Here is a 17,296-nt window from a genome sequence, read left to right on the forward strand (position 1 = left end):
ACTATGGCCAAAATTTGCCTTAGGATGCTCAGTGTAGCCAAAGCCACAGTCCCGACCGTCCATGCTCAAAATACTGTCACATGTTCTAGCTTCTAGCATGGAAAAACAGTTTCTAACAGATCAATGGTATCCTTCATTAATGAAACTAATTTAAAAAATCAGAATGTGTCACAAGTAATCGTTTGCTTGATTTTTATTCTGTGCATTAAGTAGAAAAGGAAAGAGGTTCACTGAACTACAGACATCCATCTCCACATCCCTTATAATTAATGTTTTCCATCCACCCTTGTCATCAGTGAGGATCATTAAACACCATTTATTAAGCATCCATCTGTGTATGGCACTTTATAAATATTCCTCCCTTTGCCCCTGCTCCCTTTCCCAATCTACCATGTGTCTCTGTTGTATAAAATGCTAGGAAACTACAATAATAATAAATAATTAATGGTAAGAGCATAAGGCAGATGGACGAGATGACCTACTAACATCTAAGAATCTTAGGATGCTAAATTTACTGCTAATAATATAATTTAGCACAATTTGATAAGAAAATATCAAAGCATTTGATGAGGAAAATGAGCTAATCATATTCCATCAACATTTTCTAAAATAAAAATGTGAAAATTGGGACCACAGATGGACTGACTGAAAGCCTTGAGTTCATGTGACTTATACCAGATGATACAGTCTTGAAATAAATAATGTGGAAAACAGTGTGGAAAAAATATTAAAAATTATGGTTGTGATAGTACAATAGGGAATGTCATTTTGAAGCAAAGGTGAAAATATTCATAAATAAAGGACACCTATTATTTTCATTGAATGGACTAGTACATTTAAGAATAATGAAACTATGGACTTCCCCCTCCCTTTTTTCAGTTCTTCTTTAATGTTATCATATTATTTTCCCAATGTTTTTTCTTCAAGGAAAGAGTCAATTATACTGGGTTTAGGTATGGTGATGTTTAAAGCACTCTTTTTTCACTTCTACAAGCCTCATGTAGTCAGGATTATAGTCCAAGAGTATGTCAAGATAAAATAAGCTATTGCTATAAGATTCAGATTTATAATTTGGATTTTATTTCAGCTTAAGATCAAAATGCCCATAAGTAAAAACTGTATTTCCTAGAAAGTAAGGATATTCTTGGAGATGTATATGAAGGAAAGCCAAAGTTATGATCTCATTTGCTTTGTGAATTTTGTTAATAATTATTGTCATCACCTACCACATGTTGGGTGATTATTATACGCAGGCACTATGCTTACCCCTTAATTTTCAGAATGAACATGTTCATTAATTCTCAACCCACCTACGGATGGGTATTATTAGCTTTAATTTACCAATAAAGAAACTGAGGCTCAGGGGCGCCTGGGTGGCTCACTCAGTTAAGCATCTGCCTTCAGGTCAAGTCATGATCTCAGGGTCCTGGGATCAAGCCCCATGTCAGGCTCCCTGCTAATGGGGAGCCTGCTTCTCCCTCTCCCTCTGCCCCTCTGTCCTCAACCTCCCCCTCCCCCTGCTCTCTGTTCTCTCTCAAATAAATAAATAAAATCTTTAAAAAAAAATAAGATGAGGCTTAGAAAGGTAAGTTCTTTGTTCAAGATGACATAAATAGTAAGTGCTGGTACCAGGCTTCCAGTCCAGCATTATCTTAATGCGAAGCCTCCCATGTCTTTAACATCATAAGATGCTGGAGATTTTCCTTGAATGGCAGGATTCTGTATGCCTCAGAATGATAAATAAATGGAAATAGGAACCAATATTGAGGAATATTTTTAGCATTATACAGAAGACTAAAACTCAAATAATTCTTATACCATTATATCTATCCCTTGGTCTAAGAAGCATGTATAAAATATATTACATGTCCTAATTTTCTTATGTATAGAGATGGTAGGGTTGGCAACTATTTTTGTAGTTCTAAATTTTTAAAATTAAACAAATTTTATTTTATTAAAAGATTTTATTTATTTATTTGAGAGAAAGCAAGCATGGGGAGAAGCAGACTCCTCCTCAGGTAGCCCCCATGCAGGGCTCCATCCCAGGACCTGGGATTATGACCAGAGCTGAAGGCAGATGCTTACCCGACTGAGCCACCAAGGCGCCCCCTAGAATTTTAGTAAATGACTTTGTAAAGTAATATTCTTAGCCTTAGTATTTGAGATTTATAGTCAATATAGATGCTTTAAAAATATAAAATTCAGGGGCACCTGAATGCCCCAGTCAGGTAAGTATCTGCCTTCAGCTCAGGTCATGATCCTGGGGGTCCTGGGATCTAGCCCTGTGATGGGCTCCCTGCTGAGCAGGGAGCCTGCTTCTTCCTCTCTTTCCTGTTTGTGCTCTCTCTCTCTCTCTCAAATAAATAAAATCCTTCAAAACATGTATATAAAATTCATAGCATTTGGAAGGGCAACATTAGTGGATTGAAATGATTTTCCCAGGGTCCATTCAGCATCAGGGCTAGAAGTCAACTCTCTTGTTCCTGAGTCTGTATTTTTCCACTAGACCTTGCTACCTTAGAGCAGCAAAAATAAACATAAAAGTACAATAATGGAACAGGAGAAAGTGAAGTAAAAGCAATCCAACTATCTCATATTTAGGTAAGCCTATAAATACTGATGAACTGAACCTAATTATGAATGAATCCTGACTAAAACATAAATCCATAATTTCTCCTATTTCATTAATGGTCAGAATGGGAAAAGATAAAAAATTACAAATAATACATACTGAGTTAGGTACATTATTCCTTTCTCATTTCCTCCCTTCCTTCCTTCTAAAACCATGTGTTAATTGGCTATCACTATGTACTGAATGCAGGGGATACAAAATTTGGTAAGGTAGCCCTTGATCTCAAAGAACCCATAGCATTACAAGAATTTTTGGATTTGTGATTTTAGCATATGTCTTATAGGCTCAGATAATATTATGGACTTAAATATTTCTTTAACTGGCACCTAATTAAAACTTTCTGCCTGATTTAAACATATTAATGTAAAGAAAGGGAAAGGTATAAAATACCAGCAAATGACACAGATGTCTTAATTCATGGGGCCTTAAGGAGCATAATATTCATTTATGTGAACTATAGCCTTGGCCAGCATTTGCAATTTTAAAAGCTTTTTGAGGTCTTAAATGAATTAATGAATTAAATGGTTATTTCACTAATTCATTTGACACAGACTTACTGAGCACCTACAACTATATCAAACACTGTGTTATAAAATGCCTGTCAGAAAATGGGTCCCTAAAAAAGAAAAGACAAAAAAGAAAATAGACCAATCCTTACTATAACATTCTACTATAGCTGCACACACAGAATTACAAGCCATGTTTATTATTAAGTATTTTGCTGGGCCTAAATGAAACCAGAAGACAATTTTAACAAGTAACTTTTTAATGGCTTCTGAGCTTTCTATGTGCACTCTTTCTATAAAGCCTAATGAAAACGCTCTCCTTAGATTTAGGAAAAAAACTAGGATTCCAAATTTAAAATGACATTTATCTCAAAAGTAAATTAATATTTAATGGTAGCCTAATTAATAATTGTGATTTTATGAACTAAAGACATTTAGCATTGAAGCCCCTAGACACATTTGTTCTAAACTATACAGACTAGAGAATAGAACTAAAGATGGACCATCTCTTCTCCAATGTTACTTTACTGCTATATTTCAGAATTGTACCTTCTAAATACCCCTTTCTCATTCTGGTATTATCTTTCTGAAAGATAGTGCTTTTCATTTGTGAAAAGCAGAACAAAGAATTCAAGAGATCCAGTCACATGGGAACTTTCAAAGGATTAAAAGCAAATCTAATGTTATCTAGGTGATAACTATTAAAAAAAAATGGCACAATACTTTACCGTAACATGCTTTACATAATAAATATTGAAATTATTCTATCTGACAAATCTCCAAAAATATATCAATTGGCATGTCAAGAGCTATTATCATTTCAGAGGGAATTTTTTGTTAATAATCTGAACTGATAAAATAGCTCTTATAAATAAACACAAAAGAAATCAAGATGCAAAAGGAAGGGAACTTGTTAAAGAACAGTGTTGTGTCTGTGTCATTTTAGAGGTTCGAGAGGAAACATGAATAGAGGAAGAAACATGAATAGAAGGAGACAGAGATAGAATGGACAAGAATGTAAGAATGAAAGAGGAAGAAAGAAAGGAAGAAAGAGAAAGAAAGGAAGGAAGGATATCCTGTCTGGGCAAAGTAGGCGTGAGAAAGCATTTAAGGTCACATTAGACACTTAACAAAGATAATGTTCTATACTTGTATAATATTTTACATTTTGTAGTTCACATAAAGAAAGAAATGCCTTCAATAAAGAACAATTCCTATGCATAGAAACAAATCATAGCGCATTCAAATCCTTTCACGGGGATGTACCTGGGAGATACTCCACAGAGTCGAAATAGGCATTGGTCTCCACAGATGGCTTGCATGTTTATATATGGTTAGTTGGAGGCTGATGCTGGTTGTAAGCGGGTATTTCTAGACTTTAAACCATACTGCTTTTGAAACTTAGTGCTTCCTAAAGTAATTCATGCTAATAATAACCCAGGCCTTCACTGTCTCGTATGGTAGCCACTAGCCACATATGGATATTGAAATTCAAAATTTAATTTCTCAGCCTCGCAAGTCATATTTCAAGGGTTGAATAGCTTATGTGGCTAGTGCCTGCAGAATCGGAGAGCACAGACACAGAAAATGCCCAACACCACGACAGTTCTATTGGAGAACACGGGTCTAGACAACTCTCCTGTGAAGTTATGAAGCTCAGTTCTGTTCTGAAAATAGGGATGAGAGAAAAATTCTATTGGAAATATCATGTTCTTCCTCAACTCACTCCACCAGTGGCTTCCAATCTTGCCAGTGGTAGCCCCTCAAACTGCACTTTCAAACTGTTCCAGCCCAGACTCTAGGAACATTTTAGCCCTGGTCAAGAAGCAGGTGAAGAGTGTCTGAGTATAAAATAGTGTAGGGCCATGGCCTGGCTGTTCATCAACATGCTGGCCCTACTCTAGTCCTCCTCTGGTCTACCCTGGGCAGCAGTTCTTGGTAGCCGTACTCCTGGTAGCTGTTCTGGGACCCAGAACCTGACTTGGGCCCTGGTTCCATCCATTCCTTCACTCACTGACCCAACACATTAACAACGAGCACCAACTATGTGGCGGTGCTGTGGATAAAGCAGTGAATAAGGACAGCCTCTGCCTTTAGTGAGCCGACATTCTGACACAGTGAAACGACACAGGAAAATGACCCACAATTTAGAATTGGGGTAAGTGCTGCGAAGGAGAATAGAAGATGCTAAGAAAGAGAATAATGGACAGACCTGCTCTACTCTGGGGGCCTGAGAAGGCCTCTCTGAGCAAATGACTTTTGACCTGAGATCGGGGACATAAGTAAGAGTTAGCCAGGTAAAAGCGGGAACAGAAAGCACCCCAAACAACCACCTGTGCACGCCTTGAGAGCCAAGGAATCTCAGGCACCTTGGATAAACTAAAAGAAAGTCAGAGAAATCATAGCAGACTATGAAGAGTGAGTGGCCTGAAATGAGGCATGCGGGCAGGGGCCAGACTGACCAGAGCCTCTTATAAGCAGCGGCCTTACGCCAGTGATGCTTTGGAAAGCAAAGAAGGAATATGGTAACCTCCGAGTTAAGGACTGAGGCCTTTAGTCTAAGAAAAGTGGGAAATCATTTAAGGGGTTAAGGGAGAGGAGTGATATGATCAGATCTGCCATTCATAAAAAAAAGAAAAGCAAAGGGCAAAATGTGGATTGAGAGGACAAGAAAAGAAGCTAGGAGCCCAGTTAATAAGCTTTAGTGGTAGTCCAGAAAGAGGTGTTGGCATTTTGGTGATGGCATAGGGAATGGTCCTGTCCATTGTGCCCGAAACCCTGCATTTATAATGTGACCATCACATGGCTTTCCCGACAACAGACACCCATGTCCAAACTAGTCTGGACTTCTGATAGCTACATACAAGAGACTTCTTTCTAAATAAATTCTTAAAAATTCACAACCCATAGCATTTGAGCCTGGATCTTCCTAAATCTGCCTGCCCCGTCTGCCCCTACCTGTCTGAATCTCAAATACTGCCTGTTCCCAGACTCCCCTCCCTCATAATTTGACCAGGGCTTCCCCCAGTACTCCACAGATCTAACTTCCTGCCCACTTGGACTGCCGCCAGCCATCCATCTCTGGCCTTTCCAGATGCCACGTGTGCCTACCTGGCTGGTTTCTTCTTAGAACTAGCTACCCCGGCCCTGACATGACTGAGTGCCCACTGTTAGAAAACAGGAGGAGGAAGTGGAAAAAGAAGCAAAGAACTCAAGTCCCAGAGTCCACAAAGAACAAATCAGGTGACCAGAAGCAGAGCATAACGATATCTCTGGGTAATAATGGCGCCATAATGTCTCAACTCCCCCATTTTAGCACACCACAGCCCACATGTGGCTCCTCGGTCCACAAGTATCACCCTCACCCTTTCATTTCCAGCAGCTTGCCTTTGCCCCGTCACTCTCCTTTCCAAGTAGTTCATAAAGAACCCCCAATCGTCTGGACCCAGGGCAGACTCACTGCCCTTGGCTCTGAAGAGGGATTGGGGGGGGGGCGTGGTTCTTGTCTGTTTCCAGATAGACTATAAGCACTGTGAAGGTAATGACCAATTTTGTTTAACCTGATGACCAAGAAGAGTGCTTTACCTAGTAAAAGTACTTAATAAATATTTGCTAAGTGCATGTCTTTAAAAAGCTAGCTACAATTTGGAGACAGCTGGGGTATGAGAAAGCAGTAAGTTCTTTCAGAGAAGGAACTACTGCTTTGTTTTGGGGGGGGGACATAATGGAATGTTTGGCTATTACAGGCAAGTCCCTTTGTGGACCTGCTCACCGAGTCCACTGCACCTTGAGAAAGGACAGAAGGGAAATCCTAGATAAAGAGATGGAAGGAAGAGTCTAGGGAAAGAGAAAGGCCTTACAAATGGCTTGTATCTGGGCCCCAGAGAGATCCGAGCTGGTGAGCAAACCCCCATGGTAAGGAATGGTAAAGACATTTGTAGAAGCACTGATGTCTAACATTCAAATAGAACTAGTTTCTTGTCTATGGTAGAATTATCATCCTTTATCCCAAAGCACTCAGCCAGAGTCTGTTACGGATAAGAGCCTCACACTAGTGATGCTTTAGGGAATTAGGGAAGACTATGCTGGTCCCAGAAGTCTGAATTGAGAGCCAATAAGAAGATGGGAGTGAGGTGGGGCGATGTCATGCGTAGAATGGATTAACTGGAGAGTGAATGTAATTCAAACCCTTTCCTCCCTAATATATTCTGGAGGAAGATGACTATAGCTGGAATGGGCTAACTGCCTAAATTTATGCTTCACTTTTGCAAGAGAGAACAGTCACTGGGAAGCTCCTATTAACCCAGGGATTGCATTTCCCAGCCCCTGTGCATCTAGGGGGCCATCTGACTAGTTTTCATCAGCAGATTAAACCAGAAATGTTGCTGTCATCATTTCTAAGTCAAGATGTTTAAGAAAAGATGTTGCCTTTTCAACTCTCCCTTTCTCCCCACATAAACACCTCTCCCCATTTGATATGTGGGTGAGAAACTTTTATATTATGTCAAGCCACTGACATTTCAGTTTGTTATAGCAGCTAGTATCATCCTAACTTATTCTGAAGCTGATACCTTGAAGGGGGTGTTACCTTTATAAAAATCTAAATATGTAGCATGGCCACCAGTCAGGAGACAGACAGAGGAGACTAGAGGGTTGGAACCCTCCTCAGCCCTAGTGAAACTGCACTAACTCCAGAGGAAATGGATAGAAAGAGCCAGAATGCTTGTGTGTGATGGCTGCTTCTCAGTGCCTACAGCAAGGTGTTATAAGACAATGGATGAGCTCAGGAAAGAACTGGCTGGTTTGAGAACAGAGATAAGGGCAAATAGCCAAACTCTAGAAATCCAAGACTACGAAGCTGCAACAGTACATTGCTTCAGGGACTCTAACAGTGAGGAATTACGCTGAAAATGGCTTCGAATAACAGATACCTATTTTTGACAAAATGACTCAGCCTTGCAACAAAGATCTAATAAGTCACCCAACCACCCATGGCTATTCTTTCAAATGACCTCAAAGTAACCACTTGAGACATGGTGGTTGAGACGTGAGCAAAGGAATGAAGCAGGATCAAGAAGTACGAATAGGGGGTGCCTGGGTGGCTCAGTGGGTTAAAGCCTCTGCCTTCAGCTCAAGTCATGATCCCAGGGTCCTGGGATCGAGGCCCACATCAGGCTCTCTGCTCAGCAGGGAGCCTGCATCCTCCTCTCTCTCTGCCTGCCTCTCTGCCTACTTGTGATCTCTCTCTCTGTCAAATAAATAAATAAAATCTTTAAAAAAAAAGTACGAATAGGAAAGAATTTTCAATGAAGTTAGTAGTGTAACTGACACAAAGCAAACACATTAAAAACCCATGAAGATTTTGAGGGAATTGTATTGTCAAAGAAATTAGGAGCCTGGCTTGAGGGGGTTGAGAAAGAAAACAATGACTATAAAACAACCTCTAAGACCAGCAAGAAGGGTGCTGAGAAGGTAATATAATTCCCAAGAAGGACATACTTCTCAACATCCATTTTGGCTGAGTAATGGGTAGGGAAGAATCTCTCAGAGGGTGACCAGGGCTACAGATAACAATGGACAAAGGAGTCATTCTAAGACAGAAAAACCAAAGTCTAAAATAAAGAAATTTCCCCTACAGCCAGAGCAGGAGGTCTCTGGCAATGTCTAGCAGGATATCTTCCATGTTATGGGCCAATGAATGCATCTCCCATTCTTCCCTTTACCAAATGGGAATTTTTGAATGCAACTATTCTATACGTGATCTAACATTATGCCATGGGAGGCCAATAAACTGTCTTTCAGTATAAAGGTTCCTGGACAATGAGGAGCCAGACTTAATGGGGAGGACTTAGCATCACCCTTACAGCCTGGACTTTGAGATGGGCACAATGACCAGGGGGAATTCAGGTAGTTTTCTGGAGCTGAAGTTTTGCTACATGTGGCCAGAGAGGCAGAATATGATAGAAAGAGTTATTGAGCAGAATTTTGCTTCTCTTTCCATGACACAGAAATGTTGCTGGGGAGTGGCTAGTCAGCCAGAGGTTAGATAATCCAGCCCTCTTTGTATATAGATGGAGTGATGTGATTCTCTCACCAACAGAATGTGAATGGAAACAAGGTATGTCACTTCTTAGGTAAACCTTCCCTATGTTCATTCACAGCCACAACTCCCAGCTAGATACAGAGAACTCCAAATCCCTAGAACTTGGCAAGAACATGGGTCCCCAAATCACTGCACAAAGCACACACACTGGACTCTCATATGAGCAAAAAATAAACTTCTACTCTGTTAATCGCTGAAGTTCATGTTACCACAACCAAGACATTGACCTCTGAAGAAGAAAGAGTGGGTTTCCAAACCTGTTATTCCAACCCAGGTTGGGAGCTGACAGACTTAGGGTCCCTTGGTTATAAATGTTTGTCATGGGGAATTCAGACCCTCCTCTTCTTCACCATTTCTGTTAGGGTAAGTCCTGGCCCTTATCCTACCTGTACGCCTCAAGAGTCTCCTAATTAGTCTCCTGGGCTTCAACGTATTCTCCTCTTACCATCCATCTTCCTCATGCTACCTCAGAGACTGCACCCCACAAAAAGAGGACCATGTCACACTACACAAAATTACAGTTAACCCTCACTGCCTGTCCCATAGGATAAAATCAAAGGGATGTAACACAACACACAACACCTTTTCCATTTAATCTCCAACCTTCTTCAACATCATCTCCCCTCATTTCCCTGCAACTGACAATGTTGAGCCCCAATTACCAGCCACGTCCTTTTTATGACACTGCTTTGCAAATGCTGTTCCCTCTGCCTAGAATGTTCTCCATCGGCCTCCTTTTTAGCCTGGAAAATGCTCACTCATCTCTTAAGAATTAGCTTAGTTGCCATTTCATTTGTGAAGTCTTGTCTGACACTCGCACATAGAAGACGGAATCCTGACTTTTATGAGCCAGCCTCACTATTGTGCCTACTACTGGTGTGTTTTCTATTATTCAGTTATCCTCATGGTCTGATTTTGTTGCTGTTTATTTTCTTTGTTATTCAGTCAGCCTTTCAATTTATCTTCTTACTAAACACTTAGAGAGTCCTGCTTTTTCCAAACAGCCCAGTGATGCATTAGAATGAGATTGTCTCCCTTCAGTGGGAGACTCTATCCATGATCAGTGTTGCTGAATGAGATTACTCCAGTCTTTCGGGTGAGTTTTCTACAACTGTGAAATATTTGGAAGGCAAGGCCCAGGAATACCAGAAACCCTATAATGTGTACAGAAATTCTGCACCCCTAAGTTTTACGCTACTGATCTGACGCATATGTGCATGAAAAACTAGCTTGTGAGTACCTGTGGTATCTTAACCCTGTTGTACAGCAGATGTTTTCTACATGGGAATTTTCTAGGAAAGTACCCTATTTGGAACTTCACCAAAATTTGCTCACCATTTTGGAGAGTCATGTCACCAACTATAACGCTGCTCATGGGAGCTCATTCACTGATAGAGTACACCCACATGTTTGCAATTGTAGCTGTCACAGGCAATGGATACACTGACTTCATTCTTATTTCAAAAATACCAAATATACAAAAGTGTCACCAATATTCAGTGGAATGCTTTCTCTTAAATCCAAATGTATGCATTTTAAGTAGCAAGCATCTGACTACTTTAGTACCTCTTGGTATAGTTATCCCAATCATATGCAAACGGACATACCTACAAGTTTATCGTAAGCAGCTTTCCTTTGATTTCTGGCTTCTATTACAGATAAAGAACTTACTGATTTTTCAAATATTACCTATGATGATAGGTTATATTATCCACAAATACCATTTCAGGGAAGTAAAAGAAACATTACAAAACCCTTCTTACAAAAAGGGGACACTGGGTCTGATGGAGTAGTGAATCATGACTAAATACATCTAGGAACTCAAAGCAATCACATTTTTTTTTACTCTCAGGATGCTTCGGTTGGGCAACTACTCCATTGAATTGCCATTCTGCTCTGCCAACAGCATTTATGACATTTTGTTATGATTTACTTGTCTGCATGTGCAGGCTGTGAGTGCATGCCGTCTGATTCATATTTATGTCCCCAGCACCTAGTGTAGGGCTGGGCACCAAGAAAGGAGCTCAATAGATATCCTGAGGACGAAATACCCAATGAGAATCCTAAGGAGGTAGGCAGCCCCTGGCTCTTCTGATAGATCTCTGAATCAATTATTCACTATTTTGCCTATACCAATATTACTAAGCTTTCTTCATTCTGCCTAACATGAAAGTGAGTTAGGTACAAACTCAATTTTCTCTCTTCCTTGTAGGTCCAAGCAGTACCACGTTCACCTTTGTAGCCCCAAAGAGCCCTGTGCAGAGGAAGCAGTCAATAAATATTATTTAAATCAAATTATTCCCCAGGAATAATGCTATATATAATGGTTACATTTTTAGTACTAATATTACTATACTTTGGGTATATCCCCAATTTTTAAAAAGGGCATTTGTGGATTGGGCTAGAGACCTAAACATCAAAAAAGTACTGCTTCTCTCAATGCAATACAAGTTTCAAAAAAAAAAAAAAACCTCTAAAATCAACTTATAAGCTGTAAGCCAATTGTAGGTTGAGAGTTTCTATATAGTATGCGACCGAGCTTATGAGACCTAACATCTGTGGGAAAAATTAAAATGTCAATCATGAGGATATATCTAAATATTTAATTATATGGCATCCTGAAGGGAATATCTGGCCATTTTATCTTCCAGATTTAATCCAAATGGTATTTTTCACACAATCAGAAGCAGTGGCTATTTAGAAAGAACTTTACCTCAATCATTATATAAGTTTTCTTGATGAAAATCTCAGTAATTTATAATCTGATTTATGCTTTCACAATTACAGTTGTCACTCAACAAAAAAAAAAATGCATTCTAGACAATATACTAGAAAGTAAACCTGTCATGTGACTGTATTCCAATTCTATAATATATGGGAGGTATATTTTACAGAGGAAAATATGGGGACACAGGTAAATGAAAATTATATATTAAGAAACTAAAAATTTTTCTTTTAACATATGAATATATAATTCTAAAAATAACAAATTAAAAATGTAATACTTTATTCAAAATAATTCACAAAAGTTTTTAAAAACTGGAAATGAAAACAAAATAAACTATCATTTGAAACTGGCCAGTCACTTCTCAGCCAGCTTTATTCCCTGTGGTCACTCTAAGAGCTGTACTTTCTAATGTTTCAGCATTCTGATAACAGTCTACCCAACTTCTAAAGATCAGCCTCCAGTAACCTAGCTTCTGATTTTAAAATTATGTTGAAAATTTGGGGGTTTTTACCTACTGAAAGTCTCTTCTTTTGACCTATTCCAAGCATCCCTGTCATCATAACTATGGTCATATCCTTTAATGGGAAGACAGAGCTTCAAATAAATCTAGAACCTGCAAACATCTTTTCTTATTCTGTTTGGGATCACACTTAATACTTCTTAATATCATAGTGGTTAAGTAGAGCCAGAATGTCTGAGTTCAAGTTTGTACCATTTACTTCCTATGTGACTTTACACAAGAAAAGTCTCTGTACTTGAATTTTCATTTCTGTATAATAAAGAGGATTAGTGGGGTGCCCGGGTGGCTCAGTGGGTTAAGCCTCTGCCTTCAGCTCAGGTCATGATCCCAGAGTCCTGGGATCACCCGCATCGGGCTCTCTGCTCCACAGGGAGCCTGCCTCCACCTCTCTCTCTCTGCCTGCCTCTCTGCCTACTTGTGATCTCTGTCTGTCAAATAAATAAATAAAATCTTTTTAAAAAAAATTAAAAAAAATAAAGAGGACTAGTGATAGCTTCCTCAGAGGGTGGTTGTGAGAATATTTAATAAAAACACTGAAAACAGTTTCCTAGCTGAAGTGGTTGCTAAAATAATAATAGTAAAAAAAATTATGTGGTTTATATAAATAAAACAATCATAATATAATTATTAAAATATAATATAAATACAATAATGTTTTAATTTAATTTAAAGAGTAATCACTTTAATAAAAGCTGTTATTGTTTTTTAATAATTCCCCAAACTATAGACTGTGACAAATTTTCATGATCCTCTTCATGATTTGCCTTAATTAATTTATTAAATATGAAACTGTTAAATGCATGTCTAAATGCCAGAGAGCCCTGATTCTAAACTATATATGTGATTCTTCCATTAGTTATATATTCAAGTTTTTTTTCTCTACACTTTAAAAAATCCTTAAGAGGCAGGGACTATGTCTGCTATCTTTTACACTGATTACATTCTAATCAATTCTAATCTCCTTATACACACTTAATGAGTAATAAATGAATTAATGAATGAGTTAGAGTAGATATATGACATTAAATAACAATAGAGATAGTTAAAATTCAATGTACAAGAACAGGTACTTTTCCCTTAAAGATAACATGATAGGGAAAAAAAAAGATAATATGGTAGGGTTTGGCTTACACAGACCAGGGAGTCTCTGGTCACATACACTAGACCTTTAGCTCAACCGCCTGGGCTTGTAGTAAAGAACTGGTGGGAATTTATATTTAAAAAGCTCAAATAGGAAACAACCACTGAACAAGAATGGGTTACAGATCTAGAGTATGAAGATACTTATAGTATATAACTGAAAAATTTAAGACTCTGCTGCTCTATAAAGTTCATCTTATCACTTTGGGAGTAACAAGGTCATAAGCTCTTATCTTAAAAAATACTCTGAAAAATTACTGAACTTAAAAAATAATCACTTAAAATGCATGCTTACTCTTCTCTGAAAGCTTTGTGAAAATAACAGGCATTGTGATTTTATGCAAAATCCACCTGAAGACTTTTAGCAAATCTCAAATAATATTATATTCTGAAGTAAACAGAGTATCTTAACCTTATGTATTTACCCTAAAATGTACGTGAGATGTCCTATCAACTTTAAGGAATTCAGTCTCTAAGGGATAACACATTTCAAATAACGAATTACTTCTTTATAATTCCTCAAGGAAAAAAATGTATGAGGTTAGAATGAATAAATTTTGTAGCTCTCCAAGATTTTACCAGTAATTTGGTCTACATTCATAGTATGTACACATATATCCCAATCTCCCCAGTATACCATTTCAAAATCCCAGATATAAATTCAAGAAAAAATATTTTTTCCATGCTTAATGAAGATTTTACAGATATGCAGCCAGATATGCAAAAAGAATGTCAGCAGGTTATTATTCTGAGTTACCAAGAAATGTTACCAAAAGCGTATCCTGCTATTGTGTTTCTTCTAGCTGTCTCACTTTTGTTACCATGCTGGAAATGAGAAGCATGAGTTCATGCTCACAGTTGCTCCGCAGTGTTAACAAGGAAACTTTAAAAGCCAAACAGCCAGGATTAGATAAGGTAATAATTTTCACTACTCCCATCTGAATATTCAGTAAACATGTATGCCTGGAAAGTTAAACTGTGGGACTTGGAGAAAAGTGAAATTGGAAATAGTTTAAACTGACACACGGATTGATTCTACTTAGAAAAACATCAGCAAGAAAGAAAAGACAGATGCTAGAATTCTCAAAGTGTCAGGCAATGGAGTTATTTTTTTGGAGTCGGTGTGTGTGTTTGTATATGAGGGAGATTTGGAAGTACTACCCTAGAGAAGGAATGGTGAAGGTTAAAAGGAGGAAGAAAGCAAAGAGAACTGCCAACTGATTCACTCCTTTCTCCAAGAGTCTGTACTGTGCCAGAAAAGGAAAAAAGAGTGCATTAGACTGAATTCTATTCATGGTAAACAACTGGTCTGAGCCTGACAGCAAGAGGGAGGGGATTATAGTATTTACTTCGTGGAGGCATATTCATTCTTCTAGGTGAAGACAATACTTTTTATTCAGTGGAGGGAAAAAAAGTTATTTATATACTGTACCCTCAGTATTCTCAGAAAGTCTACATAACCACACAAGCAAGCACATTATTTATGTCCTACATTAAAAACACCACCCCTAGCAGCAATTAAAAGTACATACATATACATAATGGGCCACATTACTCAACTGTTTAAGTTTTGGTTCATTTAAGAATCAAGAATTCTTTAGTTTAGATGTCTATCAATCTAATTCATGTCTTATACGTAAGTTTTGGACAACTTTATGTTTATTCACAGACATACACCCTCTAAAGAGTGAAAAAAAAGCAAAACTTTATTTTATATGTGTGTGTGTGTGTGTGTGTGTACACACACACACACACACACACACACATTTTTTAATGTTGCTCTCGTTTTTGAAAATCCTTCCTGGAAGTTATGCAGTATTGACAAATTGTCCTTTAGATTTTTAACCAGCACTTACCTTTCTCTAGTCTTATGAAATGTAGTATCTCAGTTGATGAGTACTGATAAACATACCAAGAGACCACCGTCCCACACAATGCCACACATTTAGAAACAGTAACAAATTCCTACTTCTCTTTTGAGTTGAGCGTAAAAAATCAAATCCCAACAAAATCCAACAACCAGTGCAAAAACAGAAATGTGCAATGCTACTTAAAATATTGACATTATTGCATAACTTGATTAGAAGGAATGTTGAACCCGCATGAAATAAACCCAGTGTACACCTGAGCACCCTACGTTTTTCAGTGTAATCTTGTCTTTATGATTCTATCACTTGTGCAGTCATAAATGATGCATAAATGGCATGTTTGTGCATATTGCACACTGACAATTTTTATGAATGAATACACAGAAATGCTCAGAATTCGAGAAAATGGATGGCAGCACACTATTTTGAAAACGGTCATTAAGCCTTGGAAGCAAATGATGAGGGAAATGGTCGGTGTCTTTTGGTGCCATTCAGGACAATTGCATTCCCAAGTCCCCTAGCAGAGTGTGTTGGAAACAGCCATGAAGCTCTTTCCTTAGAGACTCGTTCTCCCTCTCAGGAACCTTGCTACAGAACGGAGAACGCGCACCGCTTCAAGGATAAAATGCATGCATGTCTCTGTGCTCCGAGCACTGTTCATACATCAGAGACATCACACTCCCTAAATCCGGTCCCACAAGTGTGTGCATGTGAGTGTGGCATTTACCAACAAATGAACAGAAGGCAACAAGAGCTCGTCTCCTAGAAATAACATTCCCCATCCCAGCCCAGGCAGGCTGCTCAGCACCTTCTCAGGGGCTAACACTGGAGTGCCTTCCCCACGGGGACGGAGCCGTACACGAACAACCCTCTCGGGGCTAAGTCAGCTTCAGCTTTGTGTGTAAGTCCACTCGGCGCCATATGGCAGTTTCCAATTCCTTTCGCAACTCAAGTCTGGCTAGGCTGCCCGCGATGATTCATTCTTACAAGGAAGACCCCTTCGGGGAGCAGCAAAGCCCCTTCACTTACCTAGCTCCCACAGACCCCGCTCAGCAGGCGGCACGGGCTCGGGCACCACAAAGGGTTGTGGGATTCCCCGCTCCCTCCGGGGCTCCTCTCCCTGCGACGGTCCCCTTCGCCAATGATCTGTCGCTGGAAATCCCCCTCCCCTCCACGGAGAGGAGGGTCTCCCCGGCTGGCTGGAGCTCCTGGCGTTTTTCCCCCTCTCCTCACATCCCTGACTCTGTTCAACGGTCTCTAGCAGGAAAGCTCAAAGGAGAGGCGGCGGGAGGAAGCTAAGGTATCCTTAAAAAGAACAATAATCTTCATCGATCTTCGCCCCCTTCCCCACGCGGGCCCCCATCCCCCTGCCGCCGCCGCCCAGACAGGAGAGGGCTGGGATAGAAAAGGAAAAATCGAGCGGGGCTGAGCTCGCCGCGCGGAAGGAGCCGGGAAGGCGAGCCGCGCGGGCCGGAGAGTTGCCGCTCGCTCCGGCTGCCTGCGGAGAGGCGGCGGCGGTCGGCGGGGGCGGAGGGTGGTGGGTGCTTGGTGGGTGTGTGTCCGTGGCGGAGCCGGGGAGAGGCTGGGCGCGGGAGGCGAGGCAGGGCGCTCGGGGGCGCCGGGCCGGCGCGCACACCCGCCCGCGGCCACCCCGCCTCGCGCTCCGCCTCCTCCCGCGCTCCGCGCACCCGCGGGCTGGAGGGGCCGCCGCCGCCGCCGCCGCCGCCTCCTTCTCCTCCTCCTCCCAGGCGCTCGCGGCTCTCGAGGTGGGCGGCGGGCCCGCGTGGCTCGGCTGAGCG

General features: G+C 40.2%; 1 protein-coding gene across 1 annotated transcript in view; it reads right to left on the reverse strand.

Moving 5' to 3' along the window:
• The window catches only part of KCNB2 (potassium voltage-gated channel subfamily B member 2), a 399,811-nt gene extending 382,938 nt beyond the window's left edge, over positions 1-16,873 (reverse strand). The window contains exon 1 of the mRNA XM_032869199.1: positions 16,527-16,873. The gene's annotated coding sequence lies outside the window, so the exon portion shown is untranslated. The remainder of the gene's footprint in view (positions 1-16,526) is intronic.
• Between the last annotated feature and the right edge of the window lie 423 nt (positions 16,874-17,296).

This window comes from Lontra canadensis, unplaced genomic scaffold, assembly GCF_010015895.1.
Source record: "Lontra canadensis isolate GAN:19392208 unplaced genomic scaffold, GSC_riverotter_1.0 scaffold37, whole genome shotgun sequence".
NCBI classification, from domain to species: Eukaryota; Metazoa; Chordata; class Mammalia; order Carnivora; family Mustelidae; genus Lontra; species Lontra canadensis.